The sequence below is a fragment of the Nelumbo nucifera genome, chromosome 4, assembly GCF_055504915.1.
Source record: "Nelumbo nucifera cultivar China Antique chromosome 4, China Antique-T2T, whole genome shotgun sequence".
NCBI classification, from domain to species: domain Eukaryota; kingdom Viridiplantae; phylum Streptophyta; class Magnoliopsida; order Proteales; family Nelumbonaceae; genus Nelumbo; species Nelumbo nucifera.
The window spans coordinates 55192189-55208852 of NC_142652.1; the positions used below are offsets into that span (position 1 = coordinate 55192189).

General features: G+C 40.8%; 1 pseudogene; it reads right to left on the reverse strand.

Annotated features, from left to right (window-relative positions):
• Positions 1-3987: 3987 nt before the first annotated feature.
• LOC148800526 (uncharacterized) lies at positions 3988-7900 on the reverse strand (annotated as a pseudogene).
• Between the last annotated feature and the right edge of the window lie 8764 nt (positions 7901-16664).

A 16664-nucleotide genomic window follows, 5' to 3' on the forward strand; every position in this document is an offset into this window, starting at 1 on the left:
GTGTGTTTGGTTTGAAAAAAAAAGTTAGGGAAAGGGAGGGCTTGGGAGGGAAACATGTACATTTTCTTTCAAACCAAAAACAACCAATGGGGTGAATAATTTACAATTAAAACGGGGTCTTAAAATTTGATTGATCAAAACCCCAAGGGTGGTATTAATAAATTACCCTTTTTTTTTTCTTATTCTCATTCTCCACGAAGAAAGAAGAGAAATTTTTGGGGGTGCTCACCTACATGTATAATTTTATTTTCTAAAATAAAAATGGGCCATTTATCGGAACACCCCTTATAGATTTATAGATTTACTTAAACCTATCCTATAGCTTTCATTTTACTAAAACACCCCTATAGTTTACAACATATTTACTTAATGGACCTTTCATTAAGAAGTGTTTGTTTTTCAATCTGAAAATAGTAACATGATCACCTAAACTTAGTAGAAAATGTTCAAAGACATAGGCTTATGATTGTTTATTTCAAGAGTATCCCTAACATTTCTTTGCACAAAAACAAAATTAACCAAATAAAGCTGAATAGTGTGGTCACTCATGTCTTATTAGGGGCAAAATGGATGTTTTTTATTTTTATTTTCTTTTGATTAAGTTTATTCAAATTGACAGTAGGGTCAGAACTGTCACTTTCCACTGTCAACTAATGGAAGGTCAATTAAATAAGGAGTCGTTTGGCAAGTCTTTTTTGAAAGATCTTCCTAAAGACCTGACAACCAAAAGACGATATGAGTTTTGCATATAGATCTTAACAGCCCAAGGATTGTTTAGTTAGTCATTATTCATACAGTTGTTAGAAGACCACAACTCGAAGACCATTTTGCAATGCCAGGATATGCACATTGCTGATCTGGGCTAGTCAGTGCATATATGACACTTGACCCAGCATGGGTGATTCCCATTCACATACATGGCAGTCCTTCTGGTGTTTGTGGGTCCCACCTACAATTACCATAAGTGGACCCCACATATAGTTACCATTATCCTGCCCTAATTGTGAATAACACTATATAGTTCCCATATGGATTTTCCATGGGTGGGACCCATATGTCATTTTTCATGCAGTCCTATCTATCAAACTTGTATTTTATATGCACTTTAATTTTATAAAACCCCAATATGATATTGTATATCTAGATGTATCACTACAAAAGACATCATCAAAATAATAATTAAAAACATGTCCAAAGTTTGCAAAACGTGAGTGTCCCTACAAATCATATCCAGGCTAATAAAATAATAATTAAAAACATCATCGAAATGATGAAACACATCATGCCACAACAACATGCACAGGCTCCAAGTGCAACAACATTTTCCCTCTTATAATCCGCATTGCCAGGAGAAATATTGTGTTGCGCAATGATGTGTACTTTAGGTTACTCTGCGGTATAACTATCTGTCCATATGAAGTTGTATTATTATTCCTTTTTTCATGATACATATAATTGCTCACAGATATTTTCTTTCTATGTTGGTTTCGTACGTCACCAGTAGGACATTAATAAAACCATCTTCTATAATTTTTCTTAGTTTTTGTCGTAAATAACCTCATGCGTCCTTGTCTGCATGCACACATGGGTCCCCTTCGAATGGTGGCCATAACTATAAATGCAATGAACTGTTGATCACCAGTAAATAGCAGAAAATAACAGAAAACAAAAGATTAAATTGATGGGAGAAAACTTTTGGTTGAAGGGACAAGTTCAGCTTTGATTCGTAGCATTGATCCTTGATGCAAGATAGATTCATATGTTTATGAATAAATTGGTTATAGCTATTAACAAGCTCTAACAGGCAGCCTCTACTCTTATTATTCGACAACCAAAACAAGCTCATTGATTGCTTCCCTTATTAATAGGCAGTCCTAAACAAGCTCTTAGGATTTAACCTATTAATAGCATTAAGGGTGGAGAGACCCAATTCTGCTCAGCGATCTCACAAGCTCGGACCGTTTAAACCAGATCATACATTTTCCTAACATAGATCGAAAACTTTTTTGCAATCAATTTCTGTTAGTTGCCACCCTAATCGAACCTACCAATCATATACGAAACTGGAGGTTCAATCGGCCATAGATTATTTCCATTGAATGAGCAAGGGGCCCTTCTTGCTTAATCAATGAAAATAATCCTCACAGTTAATTCGCAGAAAACATATGAATACCCATAAACAATGAACTGAAATAAAAATCAATTAGATCTCACAATGTTACAGAATCAAGGCTTCCCTAACCCTTTAACCAGAAATAAAAACTTACAGACACTTCATGATGAAATTGCAGCTTCCAGATGAGAAAGGGGGAGGGGGGGGGGGGCGAACTCTTGCTTCTTCCTCCTTTGTTGCTGATTTCTCTCTTTGAAGACTGAAGCTTTCTTCGAGGAATTGATGCCTTGGGTGCTGGTCCACCCCCCTTTATATAGGTTTGGGGAGAGGACTGCTCTCCAACTCCCTTAAGGAGATTATCCTCAAATTGGAAAGTCCTAGTCTAATTTGAACTTATCCTACCTAACTCTTATCTCTTATCTTTCTAGGATTACAATTTGAAAATTTAAATCTGATAAAACTCTTTTATTGAGATTACATTCAACTTCTATTCTAATGGGACTCTTGGATCTTGAATTCGAATTGGGCTTCTTTAACAATCCGGGCTTGCTTCAAGACTCTTCTGCGAAATGGGCTTCAGCTTGTGAAATGGGCCTTGCTACGAAATTGCTCCGACTTTGGGCCCGATTTCTTCTTTGCTTCGGATAGAATCTGTAGAAACCCAAAATATATAAGTTGTGGGACTTTTCCTTATCTTTCCAGTGCTTCTTGAATTGTCCAAATCGGAGTCTGGAACTGAGAGTTATGCCCAGATCACTAATCGGTGCCGAAACTGTGCAAAATCATCCGATTAGCCTTGTTTTCTTCCAATCGCCTTCTTGCTTGCCCTGAATCGAAATACAAGAGTAATGAGTCCAATTAGGTACCAATTAAGTGTAAAATACTGAATATTGAGGGATAAAGATATGACAAATTTTATTCTCATCAAATCCCCCCACACTTAAACCTTGCCCGTCCTCGGGCAAGTCAAAATTCAAGTAAAAATAGAACAAGAACAAACTAGCTATCCTACCAATTTTTAAACTCAACTCTCCTTCATCTTTCTCCAAAAATATTCTAGGTTAATTATTGTGAACCTTTAAATGAGCACAAGCAAGTTATACACGACTCATGCATCAGTCAATCCAATTTTGCTACTACAAACCAGGTAGTAAACTAGGGAAAATATCTTTCTCTTCTCTCTCTTTTTGTTTTCTTTGTTTTTCTTCTGAAGAAGTGAGTGCATTTTATGCTCCATCTCACTCTTGGATTACTTGGTCAGTAGGTGCATTTTATTCTCTGTCTTACTGTTTGAATTGCTAGCTAGTAGGTGCATTTTATGCTCCGTCCTACTATCAGATGACTTGGCTGGTAGGTGCATTTTATGCTCCATCTTACCATCAGATTACTTAATCGGTAGGTGCATTTTATGCTCCATCCTACCAATTGTAGCAATGTTTGCCCCATTTACTTAAACCTGAATTTAGGACTAGCTTCAAAGGGAATGGCCTTAGATAGGTTGTGCACTTCTTAATTGTACCCCATTACTAGGTTCACAAGAATTTTCCAAAATATTGTTTCAATTGAGTTTAAAAGAGTCGAGTTTTTTTTTTGAACTGAAATAAAATGATTAAAGCCTGTACTCCCCCCCCCCACACTTAAAAATTAATAAAAGATGGAAACTACTAAACGATAAATGCAAAAACAAGAAGAAGGAAAAAAAACAAACTTCCCTAATGCGGTGGAAGGTGGGTGGGGAGACAGAGTTTCATGCCTTACTCCGTATAGATCGGACTTTCGAGAGATACCTCCTCCACATTGTATACCTGAAATCCTTCATAAAAAGGTTTTAGACGGTGCCCATTTACTTTGAACCTCTTGGCTGTGGTCAGACTCTAAATCTCAACTGCTCCATAAGGTAAGACGTCAGTAACAGTGAAAGGTCCAACCCACTGAGATCGCAACTTACCGGGAAAGAGTTTAAGCCTAAAATGGAAAAGAAGAACTTTATGACCAACTGTGAAATCTTTCCTTGAAATCGACTTGTCATGAAAGGCCTTTGTCTTCTCCTTGTAGATTTGAGAGCTCTCATAAGCGTCGTTGCGGATCTCTTCTAGTTCTTGTAGCTACAACTTCCTCTGTTCTCCTGCTTCATCCATGCGCATGTTGCATTGTTTGACCACCTAGTATGCTTTATGTTCCAGTTCGATAGGGAGATGACATGGCTTGCCGAATACCAAACGGTAGGGAGACATACCTATAGGAATTTTGTAGGTTGTGCGATAAGCCCATAGTGCATTGTTGAGTTTCAAACTCCAATTCTTCCTTCTGGGGTCAACCGTTTTTTCAAGTATGGACTTGATCTCCCTATTGGACACCTCAGCTTGTCCACTTGTTTGTGGGTGGTATGCAGTGGAAATTTGATGGGTGATATTGTATTTTTTGAATAGAACTTCCACCACTCGGTTGCAGAAGTGAGTGCCTCGGTCACTTATTATCACCCTGGGCATTCCGAACCTGGAAAAAATGTGGGACTTGACAAAATCTACAACAACTTTAGCATGGTCAGTCCGGATAGCTTTAGCTTCTACCCATTTCGAAACATAATCTACAACTAGTAGGATGTAAACATTACCGAAAGAGGAAGGGAATGGGCCCATGAAATCTATACCCCATACATCAAATATTTCACATATCAGTATAGGGGTAAGTGGCATTTGATCTTTATGGCTTAAGTTACCTGTCTTTTGGCATTGTTCACAGGCCTTGCAGATCATGTAAGCATCACGAAATAGGGTAGGCCAGAATAATCCGCACTCCAGTATCTTTCATGCGGTCCTCTTTGGGCCAAAATGGCCCCCACAGGCATATTAATGGCAGAAGTGAAGAATGGAGGGGATTTTGGGGTTGGACACACACCTTCGAAGGACCTGATCGGAGCATTGCTTCCATAGATATGGGTCATCCCAGATGTAGTACTTAGCATCACTTTTTACCTTATCTCTTTGAGCCCTTGTTAATTCTCCTGGTATGGTTCTAGTAACCAAATAATTAACAATATCTGCGTACCATGGAGTTCCTTCTTGAATCGCGAAAAGGTGCTCGTCTGGGAACTCGTCTTTCAAGGATGTTGCCTCTTCACTTGTAGTCAGCCTACTAAGATGGTCTGCAACCAAATTTTCTGCACTCTTCTTGTTGCGGATTTCAAGGTTAAATTCTTGTAGCAGGAGAATCCAGCGGATAAGCCTCGACTTTGCTTCTTTCATGGCGAGCAAATATTTTAGGGCTACATGATCAGAATAAACAATCACCTTAGTACCCATTAAATATGAATGGAATTTTTCTAAGGCAAAAACTACAGCCAAGAGTTCCTTCTCTGTTGTTGAATAATTGCATTGGGCAACATCAAGGGTCCTCGAAGCATAATATATTGCATGAGCGGCTCTTCCAACCCTCTGTCCCATAACAGCACTGATGGCATAATTGCTTGCGTTGCACATAATCTCGAAGGGAAGATCCCAATTTGGTGGCTAGATGACCGGGGCTGAAGTCAACGATTCCTTCAGCTTATCAAAGGCTGCCCTGCACCCTTCATCAAAATCAAACATCACATCTTTTTGGAGTAAATTACATAAGGGGCGTGTTATCTTGGAGAAATCCTTGATGAATCTCCGATAGAATCCTGCATGTCCAAGGAAAGAGCGAACTTCCCGAATGTTCGTGGGATAGGGTAGGGATTTAATAACATCTACTTTTTCTTTATCAACTTCGATTCCCTTAGAAGAGACTACATTCCCTAGAATGATGCCCTGGTCGACCATGAAATGGCATTTTTCATAATTCAGCACGAGGTTCTTTTCTATGCACCTTTCAAGTACCTTTGTAAGGTTAGTTAAGCTGAATCAAAAGAATCCCCATACACTGTGAAATCGTCCATAAATACCTCTATAATGCTTTCCACATAATCTGAAAATATACTAACCATACATCTTTGGGATGTGGCGGGGGCATTGCAGAGACCGAATGGCATACGCCGATAAGCGAACGTACCAAAGGGGCAGGTGAAGGTAGTCTTTTCTTGGTCCTCAAGTGCAACTGGAATTTGATGAAACCCTGAATAACCGTCAAGACAACAGTAATGAGATTTGCCAGCTAGTCTTTCAAGCATTTGATCAATAAAAGGGAGCGGGAAGTGATCTTTTCGGGTTAACGAATTCTGCTTCCGATAATCTATACACACCCGCCACCCATTTTGAATTCGGGTAGACACTAACTCACCGTCTTGATTTTCGACTATAGTTATACATGTTTTCTTTGGGACTACTTGTACCGGACTTATCCACTTACTGTCTGAAATGGGATAGATTATCCCGACATCTAGAAGTTTTAAAACTTCTTTCTTCACTACCTCCATCAGCGGTGGGTTTAATCGGCGTTGGGCTCCGATTGCAGTTTGGAGTCTTCTTCCAAGAGTATTTTGTGCATACAGGTAGATGGGCTTATCCCCTTGATATCAGCTACAGTCCATCCGATCGCTTCCTTGCGTTCCTTAAGTGCTTGAATCAGTTTCCTTTCTTCCAATGCATCGAGTTTGGAGGAAACTATCACGGGTAGTGTCTCCCCCTTGCCTAGGAACATGTACTTAAGGTGCTTTGGCAATGATTTCAGCTCCAGCTGGGGTGCCTGCACAATAGATGGAAAGAGTCTTGTGTGAGATAGGGGCAAACTAATGAAAGAAGAATTATGAGCAAATTCAAAAGAGTTCAGTTCAGAAGTCAAAGTTTGCAGTTCCGAATTCAGCATAAACTTCTGCTTTGCTCGTTGCGGTCGATTAGGCCCATTGTTAAGTGCAACTTTCAGTGTGTCTTCATCATCTAGCTCAAAATTTTGCTGCACTAAAGAGTTAATAACGTCTATAGAAAAAATGGAATGCGCATCATTAGGGTATCTCATAGCATCATAGATATTAAATTTAATAATTTCACCATCGAATTCCATAGTAAGTGTCCCCTTGTGCACATCGATTTTTGTTTTGGACGTCTTAAGAAAGGGTCTTCCCGACAAGATTGGAGTCGAGTTGGAAGAATTATCTTCTTCCGTGTCGATCACATAAAAATCGGCAGGAAAGACCAAATTATTAACTTGGACTAGAACGTCCTCCAAGACTCCCTTTGGGTATGTAGTAGATCGATAAGCAAGCTGTAATATCACGCCTGTTTCTTTTAATGGTCCGAGATTCATGGTTGTGTAAATAGAATGGGGCATGACATTTATCGAAACTCCTAGGTCTAGCATAGCTTTTTCGATATGGACATTTCCTATTTTATAGGGAATGGTGAACATACCTAGATCCTTGCATTTAGGGGGTAGTCTTTTCTGGAGAATGGCTGAAACATTTTCTCCTATATGGACTTTCTCATCGCCTTTCAGCCTTCTCTTAGTAGTGCACAACTCCTTGAGAAATTTGACATAGCGGGGTACTTGCTTAATTGCATCAAGGAGGGGGATGTTTACCTCAACTTTGCAGAATGTCTCGAGAATGTCCTTGTCTTGCTCCTCCTTCTTGGATCTCGTGAATCGGCTAGGAAAAGGTAGAGCAATGACTATGGCTTGGGGTGGCTTTCCGCTTGAATCCGTTTGGGGAGATGGTGTCTCCTTTTTTGTTGTATCCTTGGATGCTTCTTGATTGGGTTCATTCAGCTCCTTCCCACTTCTCAATGTGATAGTGCTAGCATTCTGTTTTGGGTTGGTCGTGGTCTGGGAAGGTAGCTTCCCTAATGATTGGGATTCCATTCGACTCATAGCCATTGCTAACTGGCTGACTTGATTCTCCAGGTTTCGGATGCTTATCCTCGTCTCCTATTGAAATTGTTGAGTATTAGTTGCAAGGGCTTTCACAATTTCATCGAGAGACATACCTAGATTGGAAGAGGATGAATATGGTGGAACCAACAGCCTAGCTTGATGCTGATGTTGGAAGCCGAAGGGCTTGGTTCTATAGTTAAGGTTGGGATGATCCCTCCATCCTGCATTGTAGGTATTCGAGTAGGGATTGTATCTCTTTTGCAGGAATCCTCCAACAACATTAGCTTGTTCGTAAGGTTCATCTTGAAGCGTAGGGCACATGTCAGTTGGATGTCCCGAAGTTGAAGAAATCCCGCAAGACTTCACCGTTTGTGTATTACCTATGACCATTTGACAGACAAGGGAGGTTAGGCTTGCAATTTTCTGTTCTAGGGAGGAGATGTTTACCTCGTTAGCATGGGTTGCTGGAGGGTTGAGCCTATAGCCGAACTGTTGAGAGTTGGTGGCCATGTTTGAGATCAATTCTCTTGCTTGTGTAGGAGTTTTGTTCACCAACACTCCTCCGCTTGCTACATCGATCATACTCCTATCCATTGGTAGTAACCCTTCGTAAAAATATTGGATAAGGAGCTGGTCTGGAATTTGATGTTGCAGACAGCTGGCACATAGTTGCTTGAATCTCTCCCAGTATTCGTAGAGCGTTTCCCCGCTGAATTCTCTTATATGACAGATCTCCTTTCTGATGTTAGCAGCTCGGGAAGCAGGGAAGAACTTCTCAAGGATTTGCCTTTTCATATCATTCCATGTGGTGATGGAACCGGAGGGTAGGTAGTAAAGACAATCCTTAGCTTTATCAGTTAATGAGAAAAGGAAAGGCGCACAATTTGATTTGTTCCTCGGTAACACCTTGAGGCTTCATGCTTGAGCATACTACCTTGAATTCTTTTAGGTGTTGGTGAGGGTCTTCACCTGTAACTCCACAAAAAGTAGGGAGTAAGTGTATAAGACCAGATTTGAGTTCGAAGGGTACCGCTAGATCTGCATATTTAGTGCAGAGAGGTTGTTGGTGCAGATCTAGTGCGGCTAGTTCTCTAAGGGTTCTCTCTTCATTATTGGCCATAACTTCCTCTTCAGGATGGTTGGATGGCTCAATGATTTCTGCAGCCAACTTCACCCCGGAAGTTGGGAGCGATGCTGATTGGTTGCGGCGTTGCTTGGCTTCTTTCCTCAAGCGGCGAACTGTGTTCTCGATCTCAGGGTCGTAGTGGAGTTCACCTACATGAGAAGAGCGAGGCATAAACCAATCAAAAGGAAATAAACCGACTTAGGACGCCAATCCCCGGCAACGGCGAAAAAATTTGGTGGGTGTCAAATTCAACCAAAGATAAATAGTCTTGCTCTGGGTTAATAATTTGCAGATAGTGATGAGCAAGGTCGTTCTCCACAGGGATTGGGTGGATTTATTTCCAGGTAGATGGATTAAGAGGGGTTGTAAAGCTAAGGAAAATTAGTAAATAGCAGAAAATAACAGAAAACAAAAGATTAAATCGATGGGGGAAAACTTCCGGTTGAAGGGACAAGTTCAACTTTGATTCGTAGCATTGATCCTTGATGCAAGATAGATTCATATGTTTATGAATAAATTGGTTATAGCTATTAACTAGCTCTAACGGGTAGCCTCTACTCTTATTATTTGACAACCAAAACAAGCTCATTGATTGCTTCCCTTATTAATAGGCAATCCTAAACAAGCTCTTAGGATTTAACCTATTAATAGCATTAAGGGTGGAGAGACTCAATTCTAGTCAGCGATCTCACAAGCTCGGACCGTTTAAACCAGATCATACCTTTTCCTAACATAGATCGAAAACTTTTTTGCAATCAATTTCTGTTAGTTGCCACCCTGATCGAACCTACCAATCATATACGAAACTGGAGGTTCAATCGGCCATAGATTATTTCCATTGAATGAGCAAGGGGCCCTTCTTGCTTAATCAACGAAAATAATCCTCACAGTTAATTCGCAGAAAACATATGAATACCCATAAACAATGAACTGAAATAAAAATCAATTAGATCTCACAATGTTACAGAATCAAGGCTTCCCTAACCCTTTAACCAGAAATAAAAACTTACAGACACTTCATGATGAAATCACAGATTCCAGATGAGAAAGGGGGGGGGGGGGGGGGGAGGGGCGAACTCTTGCTTCTTCCTCCTTGGTTGCTAATTTCTCTCTCTGAAAACTGAAGCTCTCTTCAAGGAATTGATGCCTTGGGTGCTGGTCCGCCCCCCTTTATATAGGTTTGGGGAGAGGGCTGCTCTCCAACTCCCTTAAGGAGATTATCCTCAAACTGGAAAGTCCTAGTCTAATTTGAACTTATCCTACCTAACTCTTATCTCTTATCTTTCTAGGATTACAATTTGAAAATTTAAATCTGATAAAACTCTTTTATTGAGATTACATTCAACTTCTATTCTAATGAGACTCTTGGATCTTGAATTCGAACTGGGCTTCTTTAACAATTCGGGCTTGCTTCAAGACTCTTCTACGAAATGGGCTTTAGCTTGTGAAATGGGCCTTGCTACGAAATTGCTCCGACTTTGGGCCCAATTTCTTCTTTGATGGGGACCAAATCTATAGAAACCCAAAACGTAGAAGTTGTGGGCCTTTCCTTATCTTTCCAGTGCTTCTTGAATTGTCCAAATCAGAGTCCGGAATTGAGAGTTATGCCCAGATCACTGATCGGTGCCGAAACTGTGCAAAATCATCCGATTAGCCATATTTTCTTCCAATCGCCTTTTTGCTTGCCCTGAATCGAAACACAAGAGTAATGAGTCCAATTAGGTACCAATTAAGTGTAAAATACTGAATATTGAGGGATAAAGATATGACAAATTTTATTCTCATCATGGGATAATCTTGCATCTGCCCACAGTCCTTGGGTTTTAACAAGGTGGCTTGACCCAGGGAGCATTTAGTGTAAAAGTTGGGCCCATTAAGAGCCCATGGTGATGGACTCAGGGGTTCACTGTTTCCTACAGTGAATTCAGTCATGCCTTGGCTTGGTTGAACCCATGTGGCTGATGTGTAGATCAATGTTTGGGTCCCACGCCATACAAGGATACCCAATTGGGCAGCTGTTTGGAGGATAAGAGAGCACAAGGACTTAATGGGCCTAAAGCCCAATTCGAATTGGTTTAATATGATTAATTAAAGAGGGGCAATTTTGTGATTTTGATCAACAGATAGGATAAGGGAGTTATCCCTATCCACTCAGAGAGTCCAGATCCAAATAAATATTTGGATTGGGAAACTCATAATTAGATTATGAGGGCTGATGTTTATCTGCAGATAAGATAAGGGATTATCCTTATCTTTTAAAGAGAGTCCAAATCCAAATACAAGGTTTGGATTAGGAAACTCTTAATGGGATTAGGAAAAGCTCTCATTAAGGCTATAAATAGAGGAGAAGGGAGAACCCCAGTTCACCCAATCAGATTACTAATACAAGAGAGAAGACAGCTACTGTTGGATTGACGCCATATTCTGCTCTTGCCTTCTTCTATTGCAGTCGCTATTGCCAGTTTGATCTCCACCTGTAGGAGGAATCAAGAAAGGTTCTCGATATTAGTTTTTGGAGAAAAACTGATTTGAAGTCATGCTCACTCACCCTCCATCGAATTCTTGCTGAAGAGTTCGGTTCTAGCTGAAGAACTACCTGCTGATTCTGCTTCACCCTACGCTGTGTCATCTTCAATGGGAGCAGTCTTTGGCATTTTCCTTGGCGGTGAACACATTCTTTGGGAGTTACTGCTACTCCGTATCAAGTACTTCCCTCTCCTACCTTTTGGTTTCAGATCTAGTCTGGTTTAGGGTTCAAGATTGATCCTTGAAAATGTAGTTTTCTAAAATAGGGAATGTGATTCCCACATGGGAGAGAAATTTTTGAAATTTCACCCAACCTACCTGTAGGGTTCGGCTATCCATATGATGGATCTCTCATCCCTTCAGGGATATCAGAGCCAGGTTCAAATCTTGAACCAAAATTGATCAGATCTGAAACTGCACAAATAGGCAGATGGAGTTCTACCCTATTTGTGCACATAAGAGATTTTCTAGGAAATTAGTTCCCAGATTAAGTGCGATTGATCTGAAATTAAATCATTTAAATATAATTTATATTTAGAATTGTTCTTTATATTTATCTTGATTTATGGGTTGTTCGTATGGTGGAGATCGGATTCTTGATTGGCGCAAGAAATTTGCGCTTTCCAGTTCTTTTACATTCCTGTTTGTAATTTTTTTTATTTTATTTTCTAGACTGAATGTATAGGAATTCGATTTGATGTAATATTAATAGAAAATTAGGGTTTTCCATTTTATTTCAATCAAGATCGAAGCTGATTGCACAGAAGGAGGAGATTTCGCAGATTAGGGTTTCGCCATCTATGATTTGCAGTTTGAGAAACTGCAAACTGTAATCTAACATCTGTTTTGCAGGTAGTAGATCTGCGAACAGCCCTAGTACTGATTCTTGAATGTCTTTTATCAGTAATTTAATTTAAGATCAATTCTTGAATTAAAATTTTGAATTAAAAATCAAACCCTAGACTCATTCAAACCAGATTGGACCAAACTGGTTGGACTGAATTTGTGGTCCGATGGGGGCTGTTCTTAGCCCTATTTTTCACTCTTGGATCAAGGGATTGATAGTTAATTGCAAGATTGAATTTGGCCCACACCTGTAAAGCCCAGTTTTAATGTGTTAAAACTGCTTAAGACCATTAACTGCATAAAAGCTATATGGGCTGAACTGTTCTTTGCTATTCAGCCCATATACCTAGATAATTTTAATCAGTAATATTATGGATTATTATGGGCTTTAATAATGAGTTTTACAAATATTAATTGATTGGATCAATTTTATCCCTGCATGTGATGTATGGATGTGTGATGTGCATCGTTCATGGGCCATAAGTACTTGGCCTATGCTGATATGATAGTGGCTCTTGTGCACACCATGGCTGAATGCACAACATTGCAATGGTGTCCCTAAAGATCATTGGATGATCTCCCTTTGTGGTGGGCCCCAAACCTCCTCAAGAGGAACCGTGTGGAACCCTAGTCATTTAGGGCCCACCGAAATCTGGCTTTATGAAAGTCAGTGGGAGTCACTTTGGTATGACCTAAATTAAACTAAGGCGTAACTTTTGTTCCCTCCTGAGATATGAGTGCATGTGATAGGGAGATTCATATGATGAACTCTCTGAAGGCCTTCCATCATTAGCATGAAGATGGGTCATTCAGTAATGAGGAAATGCACCATAAAATTGGGCTATCCATTTGTTGTTGGATCTATTGGAATGTTTCATAAGATGATAGGGGCGTTATAGGCTGATATAAGAGGGGCCTCTCCTAAAATGGAAGACTCTCTCACAGTACCTTGGCATTCACGAATATGATGGATGAGCACTCACTAGACAGAAAGGTTTAACCTAAATGGCCATGAACCTTGTCTGACAGAGGCCACAGGGAAAGCTTATACAATGAGTGGATATGATCCTTCATAGAAAGGTGGTGGGGTTATGCAGCTGAAATAGTTGGCTCCATGCACCCTATGTGATTTCCCACATTTCTAGAGACATAATTCATAGTCTCCGTCACTGAGATAGGAGGGAAATCTCGAAGATGAATAAATGGAAATGAAACATAGATTAAAAGCCATATCTATGTAAGTAACATGAATCAAATTAGGTTGTGGACTAATATTTGCTTTTTATCAGAAGTGGCAAATGGACAATTCGCAAAATTGTTGGATGACAAAAAACATAAAGGCCCTAACTATGCTGACTGGTACCGTAACATTATGCTGGTTCTTACTTCAAAGAAGTTAGACAAAGTAGATAAGAATCCTGTCTGGGAGCGTTCGGGTGATAGGGCTTCTGAGGTCCATAGAAGGGAATACTAGGAATGGGAAGAGAAAAATTCCCTAGCCCGCTACTACATCATTGCCTCCTTGGATAATCCGAGGCGAAAGGGAAAGCTTATACGATGAGTGGATATGATCCTTCATAGAAAGGTGGTGGGGTTATGCAGCTGAAATAGTTGGCTCCATGCACCCTATGTGATTTTCCACATTTCCAGAGACACAATTCATAGTCTCCGTCACTGAGATAAGAGGGAAATCTCGGAGATGAATAAATGGAAACGGAACATAGATTAAAAGCCATATTGTTATGGGCACACCACCCTGCAGCACACTGCGGCGCAATCATAAGCAGCAGCACACACAGCGGGCCGACCAACAGCACACACCACCCGGCCGCGCTGCACAGCAGGCTGGCAGTGCGGGCACATACCGCCCGACAGAGCGGTGCACACACACGCCCGGCACCGCACAACAGCAGTACCATGGCGTGCAGCACGCACCGCCAGGCAGCAGCGCACACTGTACGACAGCACGCACCACGCCGGCACCGCACGGCAACGGCACCCTGAGCCGTGCGCATGCACTGCGCGACAGCAGCACTGCGCGCACGCACCGCGCGACAGCGACACCATGAGCCGTGCGCATGCACCCGGCAACAGCAGCAGAGCGGGGCCCACACGATAGCTCATAGGGGTGGGCCCACCCTTATCTGGACACGTCAACTCGCTGCCAGCTTAATCTTATCCCTTATCCTTTATCTTATCCTTATCTTATTTTATCTTCTTAAGTAAGAGTTATGAGTTTTAGTTTGAGTAGGAAATTAGGAGTTTTAGTTAGAATTGGATTACACTAGCCTAGCCGAATCCAACAAGGAATTCTCTTTTGTTATCTCCAATTTAAGGAGCTACGAATTAAAATAAAGGCATTCATATTTCCAATCAAGAAAATAGTGAGGAGAGTTCGGGTGGTCTCTTGGACAAATCACCCACGCGATTGCCACAATAGGGTCTATACGCAAGGCCAAAGGCAAGGGAAGATCAGGGGTTCCTGCCGTGGAACGACCCGTGACGCGATCCTACGCTCGGGCCCATAACACATATCTATGTAAGTAACATGAATCAAATTAGGTTGTGGACTAATATTTGCTTTTTATCAGAAGTGGCAAATGGACAATTTGCAAAATTGTTGGATGACAAAAAACTTAAAGGCCCTAATTATGCTGACTGGTATCGTAACATTATGCTGGTTCTTATTTCAAATAAGTTAGACAAAGTAGATAAGAATCCTGCCCCGGAGCGTTCGGGTGATAGGGCTTATGAGGCCCGTTGGAGGGAATACCAGGAATGGGAAGAGAAAAATTCCCTAGCCCGCTACTACATCATTGTCGCCTTGGATAATCTGATATAGCGACAGTTCGATCAGATCGAATTGTCCAAGGATATCTTGGATAGTTTGAGGACGATGTACGAAGAGCAGAATCGTTCTACTCGGCAGAAGGTCTTGAAGTGGTTCATGACCGTGCAGATGTCCAAGAACCAATAGGTTCATGACCATTGTCTTTGGATTATGGGTTATATTAATGAACTTGAGGCTCTTGGATCCGGGCTTGACCATGTCACAAAGGTGGACGCCATCCTAAACTCTTTGCCTCATTCCTTCAATCAGTTCATCATGAATTATAGCATGAACAAGCTAAACATTAGCATCCAAGAACTCAACAATATGTTGCAGACGGCCGAGGAACTGATAAAGAAGGATGAGCCCATTGCTATGCTTGTTGAAGCCAGAAAATCGGGCAAGAAGAAGAGGAAGACAAAGAGAAAGCCTCAGAAGAAAGCTACTAAGTCCAAACGACAGAGGAAGGACAAAGCATCAGATGCTTGTCACTTCTACAAGTAGGCCGACCATTGGAAGAGGAAATGTCCTCAGTACCTGGAGTCCAAGAAAATAAGATAATTTCGAATCCTTTGTCATAGAAACCAATTTGTTGGTAACTTCTGCTTCCTGGTGTATTGACTCCGGGGCTTCAACTCATGCATGTAACTCACTGCAGGGGATCATGATAAGCAGAAGACTGAGTGACGGAGAGGTGACTCTTTACTTGGGGACTTTTGCAAGTGTTGCAGTTACAACCATAGGAACTGTAGAGTTAATTTTTAGATAACGAATTATTGTACTAAAAGATTGTCTTTATGTACCTAATTTGAGAAGAAATTTGATTTTTGTTTCAAAACTATGTGTGGATGGATATTCTGTGAACCTTGCCTTCAGGGTAAGATGACGAAAAGACCATTTAACGGTAAGCCAAAAAGATGTACAAGCACACTTGACCTTATACATACTGATGTATGTGGTCCCATGAGTGTTAGGACACGTAACCAGCACGTTTATTTTATAACATTTACCAATGATTACTTTCGGTATGGTTACGTGTACTTAATGAGACACAAGTCTGAATCATTTGAAAAGTTCAAAGAGTTCAGACAAGAGGTCGAGAAATAGTTAGGAAGAGAAATTAAGACCCTTTGATTGGATCGAGGTGGTGAATATCTCTCTGACGAATTCATTGACTACTTAAAAGGTCAATGGGATAGTATCACAAATAGCTCCTCCTGCTACCCCACAGCTAAACGGTGTGTCAGAGAGGAGGAACCAGACTTTATTAGATATGGTCCGATCACTTCTCGTACACTTAGAGTTTCCCACATCCTTTTGGGGTTACGCATTAGAGACTGCGATATACGTGCTGAACCGGGTTCCAACCAAATCAGTTCCGAAGACTCCCTATGAGCTTTAGACCGGAAAGAAACCAAGTGTGAGACACTTGAAGATTT